The sequence below is a fragment of the Melospiza georgiana genome, chromosome 11 (assembly GCF_028018845.1).
Source record: "Melospiza georgiana isolate bMelGeo1 chromosome 11, bMelGeo1.pri, whole genome shotgun sequence".
Lineage (NCBI taxonomy): Eukaryota > Metazoa > Chordata > Aves > Passeriformes > Passerellidae > Melospiza > Melospiza georgiana.
The window spans coordinates 6,911,109-6,927,236 of record NC_080440.1 but is presented as its reverse complement, the minus strand read 5'-3'; the positions used below and the strand labels follow the sequence as shown (position 1 = coordinate 6,927,236).

Below are 16,128 nucleotides of genomic sequence, written 5' to 3'. Positions count from 1 at the left end.
CATCTGCGGAGGGCAGAGCCCCGGCGCTGCCCCAGCTGCCGGAGCGACGCCCACCGCAGCTTGAGCTTATTGGTGAAAACCCTAAACCCCGATCCAATCCTGTCCCTTCACCCAAATGTAGCTCTCTGCAGAGGCAACATCCTTCCCAGTTTTGACTAGTGGTATGAAAGCAAAGTTACCTTGCCAATGTATAAATCACACCAAGAGAAGCAATAAAAAACCACCCCCACGCTCAAATTTATTTCACCTCTTTCTGACAAAAAAAGTTTCTTATTTACTTACTAACAGCCATGTGAGAGTATTGAAGAAAGCTGGCAACGCTCAGCCTGTATCACCAGATCAAAACTCAGTATGGTAAATAGCAGGATGCCAATAAAAGCACTGTTTGTAAGAAAGCCTACGAGTGCTCCTGTCACATCTGGGGCAGGACTGTAACACACACAGAGAAGGTTTGCAGAAACCATCAGCACATGGGTCCTGAAGTTATAGTGAATTTCACAAAGGCAACTGAATCATAAAGGTAACTGAATCATAAAGTGCTGCTGGCAAACAGCCTGGCTGGCCAAAACATATGGTTTGCCTTTTATTTTTCAGCCTGGCACAGACACTGACTGTAGAGACACATCTTTCTCTGCTATACACACACCTAGATGCTTGACCCTGATTGACACTCTGGCTGCACTGGTTCTGTGTTTCTGCTCTCAGAAAGCACAGGGCTACAGGCAGCGACCTGGAAACCTGCATTTATTTGCAAACAACCGACAGGCAGGGATAAAAGCCTCTCGTGCAACTGCACATTGCTGCACTCACTTACAGATGTGCAACCCTGGAGCAGCTCCAGAGCGTGGGCTGGCATCTGGGTGACCTCTGAATGTGCTCACAAAGCTCCTCCAAGCGAGGGGGAAGCAGTGCTCTGCACTCCAGGTGTCCCAGCAGACAGGGAGCAAATCCAGATGTCGGCAAGCTGCCCCAGCCCTAGCACAGGCTGGGGATTCAATGAGGTCTATTCATGGAGGGGAGAGCAGGGCTTCCAGGAACACAGAGGAAGCATTTCAGAGGGGTATTCCCATTGCAAGTCCAATAAGCCTCTTTTCATTCTAACCCCACCACCATTGCAAGCTTTAAATATAGAAGTAATCAAAATGTATGTTAAAAGAAGAACTTAGAACTTGGCAGTGTTAATCTAAGAAACATTCCACTGGGGAGCGGGGCTGGGAGAGCACTGGCAGCCTCGGGGAGGGCTGAGCCTGGCTCTCCAGGAACAAAAGCAGCTCACAAACCAGGTTTGCCACGTGAGAGCCTAATTAAAGACCGAAGCCCACACAGCAAACAGACAGACTACAGAGGAAATTGGAGCCTAATTTACATGGAGAACGATTACTTACTGCAACCAATTAGTGTCAAGCTGACTGACAGACTACCCAAAATATATTCTCCCCACCCTCCCCTGCAAGTCTGAGTTTTCCCCACTGTGTCATTTAACCTGGGTTGTGTGGTAGGTGAGCAGTAGCACCTCAGCACTAGACATGGGACAGCAAACAGGGACCTTCTGAGCTTCCCCACAACAAACACACAGTTAAAGCCACCCTTGTGCCACCCAGTGCCAGCCTCAGCTGAGCCAGAGACAGCACCATCAGAAATCAGTGTAATGTACTTTTTCCCCGGTCTTAAATCCTTGAATGACATCCTGAAGATCCCAAAATTTATTCTTTTGGAAAGGTGCTCACCCTTTCCTGAACATGTATTCTGCATGGGGGCTTTCACACCCTCATAGGCTCCCACACAATAAAACTTTAGGTAAAGGCTGTATCCACACAGAGAAACTGCTCCTTGCTTGGCACAGCATAGGGGTGCCCATGGTGGGCAAGTGCCTGTGCTGGGCAAGGACACCACCTTCATTCAGGGCATGTCTCTTCAGCTGCCCTGGAAGAGGAGTACCTCATCATGCTTCCCAAAGTACAAACCTGCTGCTAGTTCTGCATAAAACTGCCCCTCCTCCCTATCAATTAGTACCCAAACTGATAAGCAGACTTTAAAAACTCCTGAAGTGCACTCATGGAACTGAGCAAATGCCATTTACCTTCCTTTTACTGTTACAAAAGAAACAACTCATTCTATCATCATTTTTCCCTTCCCAGCACCATACTCATTATTAACAGGACTAATTGCTGTCCTCTCTTCCACACCCTGGCACATGCATTTGGAATGCACAATGACAACAGCATTTCAATGCAACCTGCTGTGTTATTCTTCACAAATTCCTAAGTGTGGTCTGTCTGAGCAGCCTGTCTGACTACTCATCAGAGAGCTCTTGAGTACTCACACTCAGGCACACAAGGACCACATTCTGGATATTTGAGACCAGATAATCAGCCCTTCCTTTGAGAAACACCAATATAAAGCATATTTAATGGCTTTATGAGTCTTCTGCATGGATGAAATAAACATTTTTAAATCTCTGCAGGCTGCATGGATATATGGCATTTTAAAAGCAGGTTATCCTAAAAGGAAAACTTGGAAGAAATGCTTGGTGGAGTTTATGTAGTAGCTGTTTGCTAATATTTGCAGATAGTCAGGACCTAAGACGGGGTAAAACATCAGCAGGAATCCTTTGAATTTGAGTTCACATCAATGGTGCTAAATTAACTTACACAACAGAAGTCCCATCAAGAGAGGTAATGCAGGATCATCCCACCTGGGTGTCCTTTGGATACAGACACCAGAAAGGTTGCAAATCCTGGCAGCCCTGGTCTCTCTCCTCGCTGAATTAACAGTCTTTGTTAGTTACCAAGTGGATGCAATGAAAATGCATGTGCGCTGATGCTCCTGAGAATTAGGCTGTTAATCTGGTGTTTGTGCTCCTGGAGTTTATCTCCTCCACACCTCCCTTCTCCCCAGGGAATGGCCTTGCTGCCACTTTATCTGCAGCTCTAAGGACAACACGGCTGCTTCGTTTCTGAATTCCCCTCCAATGCTACCCTGAACCAAGCTCTGCAGAGAGGGGGGCTCCAGCAGCTGTAATTCCCATTAATTCCCCTTATGATTAACAGGTCAGCTCACTCCACCCTGATGACAGTGGGCTGGGGAAGTCTAACTCTATCAGAATTATCTATGCATAAAAGACAGTCATTACAGGAACAAACGCCTGGCTGAGACTTTTATCAGCTGTGTGCTCGCTGTTGTGCCACTAATTTAGAGAGGCACAGGCTTTAGAGAGAGTGGGGAAAGCTTCAGCCTCACTGCTCTGCAGTGGCTCCAGGCACAGGAACCTCTCTTCTGTGGTTTTGATGTTGATTATAAAGCTGTGGAGGCAATCACTCCTGGAGAGGGGCAAGGGCAGGTGGGAGTGCAGAGAAATTACAGAAACGTTGTTCTGAGTGCATCCCATTAGGGCTGGTGGCAATTACACATGCTGATCAAGGAGGCGGGCTTCCCAGAACTGAAATTACCGGGCTCTTAAATTACCAGGAGGGAAGGGAAGGTGAGGGAAAGATGGAAAAAAAGGAAAAAGACCAGAAGCAGCAAAATAACCCATAACTACGGCCACAGACATCCGCTGGCTGCCTCGGAGCAGGGACAGGAGAGCCAGCTCCTCCCTGCAGGCAACCCCTGCTGGCAGTCACTCAGGGGAGACCCACAGAGATAAAAGGCAGTAAGGCCAGCTGAAAAATGCTTGTAAAAACACTAATGGTCTCAGGTCCTTCTGAGACACCTCAAGCACGGCTAAAATCACTTTTACTTGCTTTCTGGTGCATTTTGCTTAGGTTTATACTGATGCACTGCACATCTCCATGTGCAGGTCAAAACCTGTGTGGATCCACCAGACAACCCACAATGCAGCCATCACTGCATCACTATCATCATTTCTTCCTCTCATCTTTCCACTTTTTTCACTAGTTGCACAGGAATAAATGAATAAACCAACTTAACAACATCTTCCTTTCAATACACACTATTGGGAGTTACTGTAGTAATAAAAACCAGAAGGAAAAGGCAAGAATTTTCATTGCAACCACTGTGCAGCCTTGCAGTCCTGACCCTGGAACTCCTGACAATGTGTCACAACACATTATTAAAAAATATTCATATTAATCCCAACTGTAAAGCTCTGCTTTCAGCCAATTAAACTGCCTGAGCAGCTGAGCTCTCCTGGAGACCTTTGTACTCTCCTTTATATATTTTTTTTAAATGCTCTCTTAGGGAAAGGAATGGTTTCTGCAGAGATGAGCCACCCAGCTCCTTCCAGCTCTGCTGTGTGTGTATAAAATGTTCTTGGCTGCTTTCAAACACTGCACATTAATCTGTGCTATGGAGCCTGTCTCCTTCAGTGTTCCATCATTTCTCTTCGAGACTGGTGAGACAGAGCTGTTCCACTTGGCATCACATACCCTCCCTGCCCCTTCCCAGGGTTTTTTTCCCCTTTGTTTTGTTTGTCAGTTTTGTTTGGTTTGGTTTTTTTTTTTGTATTTTCAGAATAGCTCACAAGCCATCAACCCTGGCACATCTGGACCTGAAGAATATATTGCTGTAGCAACCCACAGATATATGAGACAGCCAGGGTGTTCAGGGAAGATTATGGTTTTAGCACTTCAAATTATGAAAAATACCAATGCTCCCTTCCTGCAGCTTAGGACACATAACTTCTTTTCCCCTCCCACCAGTTCTCTGCCTATATCTTAACCTGGAGGGACAGAAACTGCTTGTTGAGTTAAGGACTGCTGGAAACAAATCCCAGACAGATGTTTGAGTACTGATGACCAGGATTTGTTTGTGAGCAGTGTGAGCCCCACTGCCCCACCTTGACAAGCCCCTGCACTAATAAATCAGACCATCTCCCACACACAAAGGGCTATCTGATACAAAGCCAAGTATTTTTACTAAACCCCACTCCTGGGATATGGATTTTCATGCCTGCCTGCCCAAAATTTGCCCACATGAGGATGCCTGTTGCTCAGGCTATGCCAGCCAGGCACCTCACTGGCTGCTTGCATGTGTGGCCAGTATCACTGCCAAACTATCTTCCACGCTACCCATGTGCCACCAAACTGGCAAAGCATGACATTTCTTCAAGTCTTTGTTAAATACTAAAATGTTCTGTAGTGCAGTGAATAGGACTCCCCTCAGAGGAAGCTTCAGCTGCAGCCTTGTCTGCTGGGAAGCGTAACCTTGGCTGTGCCCCACTCAGAAGAGATGAACTCACTGCTAGCCCAAGTGGTTCCTTGCCACGAGTTATGAAGGACAATTCCCCTCTTCACCCTCCTCTCATCACCTCGGGCACTGCACTCCATGGAAACAGCCAGAGCCTGAGGAATGGAGAGGAGCTGAGCAGGGAAGGACCACAGACCCCCTTCATGCCCTGTGCCAACTGCTTTACCACACCTGGGTTCACCACAAAAGGGATGAGTGCCTCTTCCATAGCTGGGGCTACCCAGGAGGGCAAAGGGATGTGAAGCATAAAAGCTCCTAAGGATGCATAAGCATCCTAAACCCTGCCAGTTGCTGGTGATCCAGCAGCTACAGGCATCTGCAACACATCTCGTGTTTTGGAAGCTGCAGTGGGAACACCACGCACTTTCCCTTTATTCCAAGCATCCCTAAATCCTTGGCTCCCGGCGTTTCTGCAGTGATTAAACACACAGTTCTCAACATTGAAAGCCCATAAAAACAAAAATCCATATGGGGAGTGTCCCCATAAACCAGCCAATACCTGCCAGCAGCTGTAATCTTGGTGCCATCAGATCTGCACAATAAATGAGTTCATTTTACTGGGGTAGGGTTTTTCTACAAAATACAAATCAAAATTGGCTTGTGAAGATGAACGATGCCTGTGAAACTTTTTTGCTTCACTTGATTAAATACACACAACAAACCCATTTTTTCTACTTGAAGGATAAACTCAATAGTCTAAAATTAAGCCCAGTAGGGTAAGATCCTGTATAGATTTCAACAGATACTATAATTTTTTTTTTTTAAACCTGACTGTAATGTATACACATTGAAAACTCACTTGAGTACCTCTGGCAGCAAACATAAACGCAGGGAAAGCTAAAAATCATGTTGTGTTTTTATCTTGATACATTTTGCACCACAAAGTACAGCCCTGGTTTGCCATTTCATGATAAACCAACGCTTTGCTTTTGATCACTTCAGTGTGTAACCATGGATGTGAATGTACATTAGTACCACGAAAAGAAAAGGGGAAGAAAAAGTCCAATCACAGAAGCACACCAACCTGAACCACATGCTTCCCAACCAAAGGGTATTTGTAGATACCAGAATTACCATTTCTCTTCAAGACAACTGATCCTTTTAATGAAAATATAAGAATCCCTAGAGAAATTCTGCTTGATCGTTATTAAACGCACAGACCTCATGCATTTTTTTTTCCAGGAAAATGACTGAATCTTGGCTTTAGCATAATCCTGAAGATTATTTACATCTTCTGTATTTTTTTCCACTGCTGCTGAATAATCAAGGCTCCTTAGAAAACCACTGCCAGAGAAACATGAGTATTTTTCCCCCTCCTTTCCTCTCTCTTTTACCTGCTTTTATACATTCTTTCTTGCACAGGAGCAGTGAGGAGGTGTTGGAGGTTAGGATTTTTCCTTTTTTTTTTTTTTCTTTCTCTCAGGGAATTTTGTCCCATTTGTTGCCTAAGAGATGATAAGGACTGGTAACTTAAGAGACAAGAGATGAGGTTGGGAGGGGGAAGGAGGGAAGGGTGCAGCTGGCTACTCTCTTTGCTGGGGGGTTCTCAGGGAAAGGCAGAGACACCTCGAGATTTTGGGAAGCAGACATGTCAGAAATCCCTGGGGAGCAGCCGGGAAGGGGCAGTGTGCACACTCTCAGTCTCCCTCCTCAATCCCCAGCTTCCAGACATTTGATGAAGGGGAGCTCAGGTTGCCTTTCAAACATTTTTTTCTCAGCAGAAAAATCTAAGAGAGGAAAAAAATGTGGCTCCTCAGAAGGGAATGGAAGAAGCTGTCTCCCCTCTTTGGAGGAAAGGACTCCAAAACACTGCAAGTTCCGTGAATATTGGGATGCTTTAGGGAAGGAATCTTACAGGGATGCTTCAAGACAAGCACTTTGCTTTCTGCCTCAGCATTCTTTATTATTTCCCATCACACAACCTCCCCTTTTTATCCTATCCACTCAAAGGGCTGTGCACAGGGAATGAAAACAATTAAACACTCCTAAACACGCAGGGCTGCAACTAGCACGGTAATGAGGTCATTATGCACCTAAACATGCCTTCAAAAAATAAATTACATCCAGGTATAGAGATCTCCTGGCTGCACTGTGCCCAGGGAATTATCTTAATGCAAATCTCTAACAGCCTGGTTTGGTTTGGTTATTTCAAAGCAAACCTGGCCCCATCAGGACAATAACAAGGGCTTGGCTGATGCACAGCATCACAAATTTTGGCTCCTATCGGGTCAAGGGGAAGCCAAGAGAGCTGGAGCTCTGCAGGGCAGTGTCAGAGCCAGGGGTCACCTCTCAGCCCACCAGGGCACAGCCAGGCCGAGGGAGCTCTGCTCCACAACCAGGTGCCATCACAGGTCAGGACCAACATCTCATCCTGCTTGTGGGACATGCTTCCTGTCACATGTGGGGACAGACACTGCTAAGGTCTCGCCCAGAACGGATCCCATCTGGCGAGCAGACTTGGTTAGAATTACACAGCAGCCTGGGCTGCAGGAGGCTCGTTTGTAGTAATTAGAAGAATGATATGGGCACAGCACATCAAAGGACACTGGTAGCTTCAATGGCACAGGTCTCTTTTTTAGTGGTCAAGAGGCAAAATCTTCCCTGTATCCTTGAGCTTCTCTTAATAAACCAAAATTATACAGAAATCTTTTTTTTTGGCGGGGTAACCTGACAAGTCACCACGAAACCCACTCCAGGGGAAAATTAAAGGTCAACATTTTTATTTTAACATGAGCAATTCATGGAATCATTTAGGTTGGAAAAGACCTCTAAGATCATCGAGCCCACCCATTAACCAGTACTACCACATCCACCACTGAACCCTGCTCTGAAGTGCCACAAGAGACCTGTGCATGTGTATGCACAGACACACACATTCCCTGCTCCAGTGCACAGCCATATGGGCTGCTCTGCTTCCCCAGTCTCCCAAACTGAATACAAACAAGGCTTCATGTACATTGGAATCTGTAGGAAGCTTAACATTTACTTGGCTTTTATGTAAACACGTACGTGAATTACACAAGTTTCAGCCAAGAGTCTCAGCAGCCCGCTGTGCTGAGCCAGATAATTCATTACAATTAAAAGCAGAGAGGGAGGCAATCAGGCTCACCCCACACTGGGTGGGGATGGATTTGCTCTCCCAAATGGTTTCCAATTTGTCTTCTAGGAAACCCCACTGGCATTTGCTTGGGAATGGTGCTCCTGCACCCCAGGGCCAGGCTGTGTGAGCAGGGACCAGGGACATGGAGGTGTCCCAGCCACCAAGGGAGGATGATTTGGGCTGTGCCTGTGTGAGTGAGGGAGCACCTGCTGAAACTCACCTTCAGGCAGGTGAGCACTGCCCTGGCTACACATGCAGAGCACCACACCCTGACAAAAGCACTTCAGTAATAACAATACCGATAATAATAATAATCAGCAAAAAGGCACATGGATGTTGTTGGGGATAGAGTTTAATGCTGAGTTAACTGTTTGACTCTTTGATCTTGGAGGTCTTTTCCACCCTTAAGGATTTTATCATAAAAGAACTCCCCTGCCATAAGCACGTGCATCACCCCAAGCTGCAAGGTAGCATCTATTCCCCAGATCTGCCTTTCTCACTCAGTATCCATAATATGCTAAGATATTAAAACTATCCTATGCAAAGTGCTCTGGCTTACAGTGCTGAAGACAAGTGGTGTTATCATTTGGTATTTCTTCCCTTGTTATTACAGTGAATCTTCACTACAGCTCTGAAAATAATCCAATTATTGCTTACCACTGTAAGGTCACTGTTGCTTTGAACAGAGATTTGGGTAATTCTCTGATTACTCTTAAGCAAATATTGCTGAGACTTGGGCAGAAATTTCAGAGAGATTGAAAATCCATTTAACTGGAAACCACAGATGGGAAAATATTCACACTCTAGTGGATATAAACAACAAAAAGAAGGTGTAATTTCTCTTTATTATTAAAAAATATTGGTTTATCTGAAATTAACGGCATAGATATATCCAGCTATTAAACAATATATGATTTCTCATATCATATAACCTTCAAAATATAGCAATCATTGAATATTTATTAAATGTTCCCATTTATGGGCTTCCAAAGGTATTGAACTACTTAAGTGTAATATATGGAAAACAGCAAAAGGTTTGTATCACTTGTGGGAATAAAAGAGCTCCTGAAGAACAGCAGATATCAAAGATCAATCTGTAATAAGGAAAAAGAGTTAACATTCCTTACAGTGGTCTTGGAGATAATTTTTCTGCATGGAGCCAATGAGATAACAGCAAAATCATAAGAAATACAGATGGTGCCAAAAATGGTGTCTATTATAATTCATTTGGTGCAATTAATCATAGGTTCTTTACTGTCAGACCATCTCCAGGTAATGGCAAAAAAAAAAAAGGGGGGAAAATACCCAACTCTTTTTGTTATTTTTCCATAAGAAGGAATTAATCATATTGTCACTGGAAGATGCTTTTTCTGACATTGCTTTACTTGAACTGGCCAACTGATTAAAAACAAAACACAGCAAGGACTTGCTGTCCTTCTGCTGAAAGAGTGGAGAAATGCTGAGATTAACCCCTGAATGTCCTGACAGCTAGGAATGACCCACCAGAAAACCCAAACAAGCATCCCTGGACAGGGGGAAGGATGAAAAATTCCAACAGCTCTGCAATGGCCAGGGCTGCCTGACCCATGGATGGCTTCTCCTCCTCTCCTTCTTGAACCCACATTGTTTGCTGGAGAGTTTCCTCTCAACACCCCCACAACACATCTTCATCCCACAGCAGGGATCTGTGCTGGGGTCTGGGCTGAACTCCTGCTCAGCTCTGGTGGGTTTGGCACAGTGACACCCCTATAATCCTTTTAGAGCTGCACCTTTTTATTCTCTCCACAAACTCCCAGCCTCACGAGGTTCCCGGCGCCGCAGGTGGGTTACGCCAGGGAGGGATGTCACAGCGCTGTGCCAGGAGTGAGACAGCAGTGACATGGCCCTGGGGACACAGAGGGGTAGCAGACACAGTGCTGCACTGTCTCTCTCCTAGGAAACCCGCCCCGCCTGCCTCACACGCGCCACAGTCCCAAGGGGACAGCGAACAGTGGAAATCACATCAGGAAAACCTATTTAAAGTGATACCCCACTGTCATGCAGCACAGGAAAAATGTGTGCTCAGCTTTCCAGATGACTCTATTCCCTCCAGAGAGCTGCCTGTGAGCAAGCTGCCTGCCCAGCACCAATGAAGGATATGGCAGCTCTATCACAAAGCCTAACCTTGCCTTTGTCCTGCCAGTCTTTGCCTCCTGCCTGCCCATCTTGGACCAAGAAGGGGACAAAGAAGAGAGGAGAGGGAGAGGGAGAGGGAGAGGGAGAGGGAGAGGGAGAGGGAGAGGGAGAGGGAGAGGGAGAGGGAGAGGGAGAGGGAGAGGGAGAGGGAGAGGGAGAGGGAGAGGGAGAGGGAGAGGGAGAGGGAGAGGGAGAGGGAGAGGGAGAGGGAGAGGGAGAGGACCAGTGCAGGGCAGCCACTGCCTAGTACAGACACCAGGGGAGCAGGATGCCCAGGGGATGAGTGAGATCCCAGACATGGCTAATGAGTACAGTGGGGCTCCCACTCCTCTCCCAGCACAAGCTTCTCCCCTCTCTCCCCAGAGCCAGCAGGCAGTGAGGGGCTGCACAGGGATTCAGGCATGTTTTCAGCAGGACGCAATGCTCTCATCCACATTAACATCTTTTCTATTTTGAACCTCGGTCCTGGTGCCTTTCTCCCGGGTGCTTCTTAATGCTTTCCTCATCAATGCCCACACCCACTCTGCAGCACAGACACCTGCAGGCTTTTAATTGCTCCTGGATTGCCTTGATTAGATGCTTTCGGGGACCTTTGACTTTTCTCTCAAGAGGTATCCAAGAGACAGGCACAAACTCACAGTTTATGCCCAAGCCAGAGTGCTGGGCTCTGTTTTCTCTTGTACACACACAGCAGCCAGGGCTTGGTTCTGCTTACATCATCCCTGGGCATCTACAGCGCTATGAAATCAGCGTGCAAAGGGTATAAAATACTGTCTAGCAGCAACTACACTGGTACTGGGCTAAGGACTCACACCTCATGGCTCATTTCTACAAAAACCTAAGTATGTTGCCAACTAATCCCCTCTTTCCTACATAGTAACTATATCTGGTTTTTATTTTGCAGCTCTTTCTCTGAAAACTCGTTTCTTCAGAGAAAATGCAGCAGCCTGAAAAACTGAAAACTGACTATTTAAGAAATAAATTGTGTTGATGCCTTAGGAAGAGCTTGGGCTATTTTTAGCACATTAGACCATTATGTTAAATATTAGCAAACAGAGGAAGAAAAAACCACATGGTTTTGTGCTTCTTGTTAATGGAACTAATCCCCAGCACACAGGAAAGCCCATGGGACAGGATTTTAAAAACCATTCTGTGAGCTGCAGAATAACCTCCAGGTTAAAAGTGCATTAAGACAATTATAATCAAAAACATCTCTGTCAAGGGTGAATCTCAAATCCCCGTTGAGGGACAGGTTTAACTTCTCAGCAAGTGAACACAACCAAACCACACCATTGTTTTGCTGCTAGTGGCTGGAGTAAGTTATCCTGGCCACCTTGCTGGGGCTGGCACTGGCACAGGGATCCAGGATCTGCTGCTGCAGGATGCAGGCACTGTGGGGGAGCCCAGCATGCCAAAATGCCCAGCATCCTCACAGCATCCCCCTTCCAAAAAGTATTCTGGGTGAGACAGGCTGAGACCTAAGAAATGATGGACAGCTCTGAGATAAATGAACAGATGCAGCATCCGAGGAGAGGCAGGGCAAAATGCAGAGCCAGGTAGCAAGCACTGCCTGTGACTATGCTGGCACAGTCCAGCCTCATTGCTGCCAGGGTTTCCAAGGAAGGAATAAAAAAATAATAATTATAAAACCCCCTAAACTCAGCTGACAGACCACTTTTACAGACATTTGCACAGACATTGGAGGAACTTCCAAAGTATAGTTGTGTTTAATGTTGTAAGTTTAGAAAGAGCACCTGATAATGCTGACTGGGTAAAGCACTTCCCAAATAAACTTCACAGCGAGGAGGAGCAAGAGAGGACACACTCCAACCTGCTTTTAGCCAGGGCTAAATGTGAGGAGCCTGGGGAGGCTGCAAGCAGGAAAACAAAACAGTGAGGGTGGATTTAATGCAGAAACTCGAGCTGGCTCATTAGTGTGGAAGCAGCTGTCAAAGAGCTCAGGACCTACCTGGCAACTGAGCCCAGCTATTTAACCCAGAGTGAAAGAGCCTTCACTGGTGGTGCTGTGCCACCACACAGACCAAGGCAGCTGAAACAGGCAGCAAACACCACGTGTGGTGGGATTTCATAGATCCAGTCCAATAACCAGTTGCACAGAGCAAATAAATGCACATTGAAATAATGTCACTCGCAATATCAAGGCTCTCATCAGGGACGATGTCATGAATCACTGCTGAAGCCAAATTTAAAAGGATATTGATGCCCAGGCATCCCATTTGGTGCTCAGATAACATATGGCACATGTGAATTTTATAGCTTTTGTATTAATCTGCCCAGAATGCCATCACTTTGTGAGATTTCATGAAATATTAAAATTAATGAGGATAATTTATTTTACAATTCTCGGCAAAGGCCCTGGCAATGATGAGAACCTCCCCATTAAATTCACTCAGGTTTGTGACTTGCAGCCCTAATATCTGGCATCTGTTTGCCAAGTGAGAGAAAGGCATGATGTTTTTCAGGCTGGTTATTTGATGGATTGGCCTGAATTTATTTATTAAGGTTTCTACAATCAATTATCACTGCAGGAAACAGAGAGGGAGGGATGATAGACTAAGCATGTTTATCAAACCACGTGAAATCTACAGAGACATTCAACACAATTCTCTAGCCACTGCAGGAAAGTGTCAAGCACGTTTATTGATAGCCCAACTGTGCACTGCACAGTGGGCTTTCAAAAACCCAACAGAAGGCTATGATGTATAAGGACAATATAGGAAAAGGCTGGATTTTCATGTCTTGTGATGAATACAACAGTGCTAGAGTCATTTCTAAAAGGACTCTGTCCACCTGTGTGCAAAACAGTATTTGAGATATCAGCAGGTGGCAAAATGCACGTGTGCCAAAGCACAAACCAGGCAGTGACAGCATTGGAAAGCAGCTGGAGCCAAGATATTCCCTGCTACAATGATTACTGTGGAAAAGAGTGGTTTCTGCAATGTGTATCTGGGAGATTCAAAGCCAACAGCTGCTGGGAACTTTGAACAACCACAGAATTCAATAGTAAATGTCTGATGAATGGTTAACACCTTGCAAATCTTTCAAAGAGCAGGGAATGGTATTGAACTGGTAGCCTGCTGCAAAACTATGCGCGCACAGGATACAAAGTCAATGTTTCGACCTAATCATAATGAGAAAAGAAGGGTTCATGCAAGGTTCCTCAGTCCAACCACCTGGCCCAAGGGGCAGGGGAATTGATTGTGTGAGTAATCGTGTGCGTCCTGGTCCTTGGCTACGTCTGTGCACGCAGGAAGAGGCAGCGGAAGAAATCAAGTGCAGCAGGATATTGTTGTGTGTAACAGCCTCTGCTGTGCTCATGTCTGAAAAAACAGTTAGCAACCCCTGTACCTGAAACTGATCACGCACCAACTTCTGCAGAGTTTATTATTTGCTTATTTCCTATTGCAAATTGGTTGACTGAAATTCTCCAAGCTTCGCAAGCAAACAAATCATCCTAATAAACACAAACTGAAGGGAATGGGTGGAGACACATCTGCTCAAATGAGCACACAACTGGTAGTTACTGAAAAGACAGCTATGAAAACTTGAGTCTGTGTCTACAGAGATGTTTCCCATTAAAAAACATCTTGTTAATACCAAATACTCTTGGACTACTTCTCCGCAATGTAAAATATCATGTGCAAAATTACATTCTACTTCCAAGACGCCATACACATGAACAGCAGAAAAACAGTATTATGAAAAAGGAATTTCACAGTTCATGTTATTGTGCCAAAATAGCTGCACTGTGACCAAACACACCAACCACACCATCCACAAAAGAACCAATATCTGCCCAACAGCAGCCCACAGTCAGAATCACAACTGATAAGGATGATGATGATGATAAATGAAGTTGGATCAACAACAACTGGCTCTAAATTACACTTTGATTCTATTATTTCCATCTCCCAAGACACACATGCTCACTATATTGAGAACATATGGTGACATGGTGACACATGGAATTGAATCTATTTCAAAGGTATGTGGAGTCATACAAGCAGAGCAGGAACGTGTGCTTGCTCCAGCCAAGATACTCATTTATTCTTCATAAGCATTTATGTGTGGGAATGGGCTCATCAGCAATGCTGCTTGGTTCATCCATAATTAACATCTGGATGCCAAAGAGAATGAAAGCTGACACAACATCCAAGTATTCCAAAACTCTGCAAACTCTCGGGATACTTGAAAACTAAAGAAGTATCTTGACCTGAAAAGGGGACTTTCCATTCCCAGTTTAAGCTTGTACTAAACTGTACAGACATGTTGGTCATGGGTGTTGACCCCGGGTCTCAGCTGCTGAGGGATGACCTTGCAAGATGGAGCGATCACACAGTAATGCAGAAACAAGAAGAGATGTTTGTTTTCTGGAAAATGATCAAGTGGAACCACAGAATCACAAAATTAACTACGTTGGAAAAGACCTTTGAGATCACCTAGTCCAATGTATGGCCTAACCTAACATCCCCTCATCAACTCAACCAGTCTTTTTTTAAACACATCCAGGCACAGTGACTCCTCCCTGGGCAGATGATTCCATTGCCCAATAACTCTTTCAGTGCTGACATCTAACCCAAACTTCCCCTTCCACCTGTCCAGGTCCCTTTGCAGAGCCCTCCTACCCTCCAACAGATTGACACAGGCTCCCAGCTTGGTGGCATCTGCAAATTTACTGAGCTAAGATCAGATCCTCAGCCACCACCTCTGCAGTACTAGGGCTTGCAATTCCCTGCAATGCACCAGCAGGGTGGGGTTATCTGTGGGATAACTGACCCAGGAGCAGATAGGAACCCTGCTCACCCCTGGGTGAGGTGAGAGGCCGAGGCTGGTGGACAGTTTGCTTTCAAGTAGCTGTCAGAGATGGAGATGAAGTCATCATGAAGCAGAGGCACTGTGGTTACTGTGAGGTGAGGATGTGCAACCCCCTATGAATCCTCAGCCACAGTTTTATGCCAAGCAATTAGGGATAGACTCCTTTCACCATAAACAGGCTTCTTGTTTGCAAACAAAACTAATGCCACAGCAGAATCTGCTTACAGAACATCAACACGAGTCTGAGATACATTTTCTCCCCCTACAAAGAGAAGATTAACCATAGTACTTTTGGCAACTCACATTTCAATTAATAAGAGCACTATCTTACGAATAACCCCAATTATCAACTATCAAAATCCAAAGTTTGCTACAAGAGGGGTTTAACCAAATGAGGAAAACAAAGATTCACTTGCTGTAGCAGAAGGATGGTCCATCTTTACCTTCCCAGAAGCTCTGGGCATTTGGCATCACAGCCACAACACAGTGAGTCAATAGACATATTATATATATTACATATGTTATGTATCAGTACTTTGGGTCTCCAAAGACTACAGACCACTCATCAACAGCAAAGCTTATGTGTGCTATTATCCACATAGTTCATGCTTCCAATCTGCCTAGTGTAACTGTCTTGGGTGATTTAAATAAGAACTGAAAATCCTCCCACAAGACTGAAGCAGCACCATCGAATTTGTAAATACCTTGGGCTCCACAGAAGGATGTTAATGCTAATACAGGGAATCTGATGCAAATGAAAAATGAAAAAAAACCCTCATTACAGAGTTTCTTGTAATGACAGTGCTCAA

At 45.3% G+C, this 16,128-nt stretch overlaps 1 protein-coding gene across 1 annotated transcript in view; it reads right to left on the bottom strand.

Moving 5' to 3' along the window:
- Window positions 1-16,128, bottom strand: part of PRICKLE2 (prickle planar cell polarity protein 2) — a 102,996-nt gene that overhangs the window by 57,820 nt on the left and 29,048 nt on the right. The window lies entirely within an intron of this gene.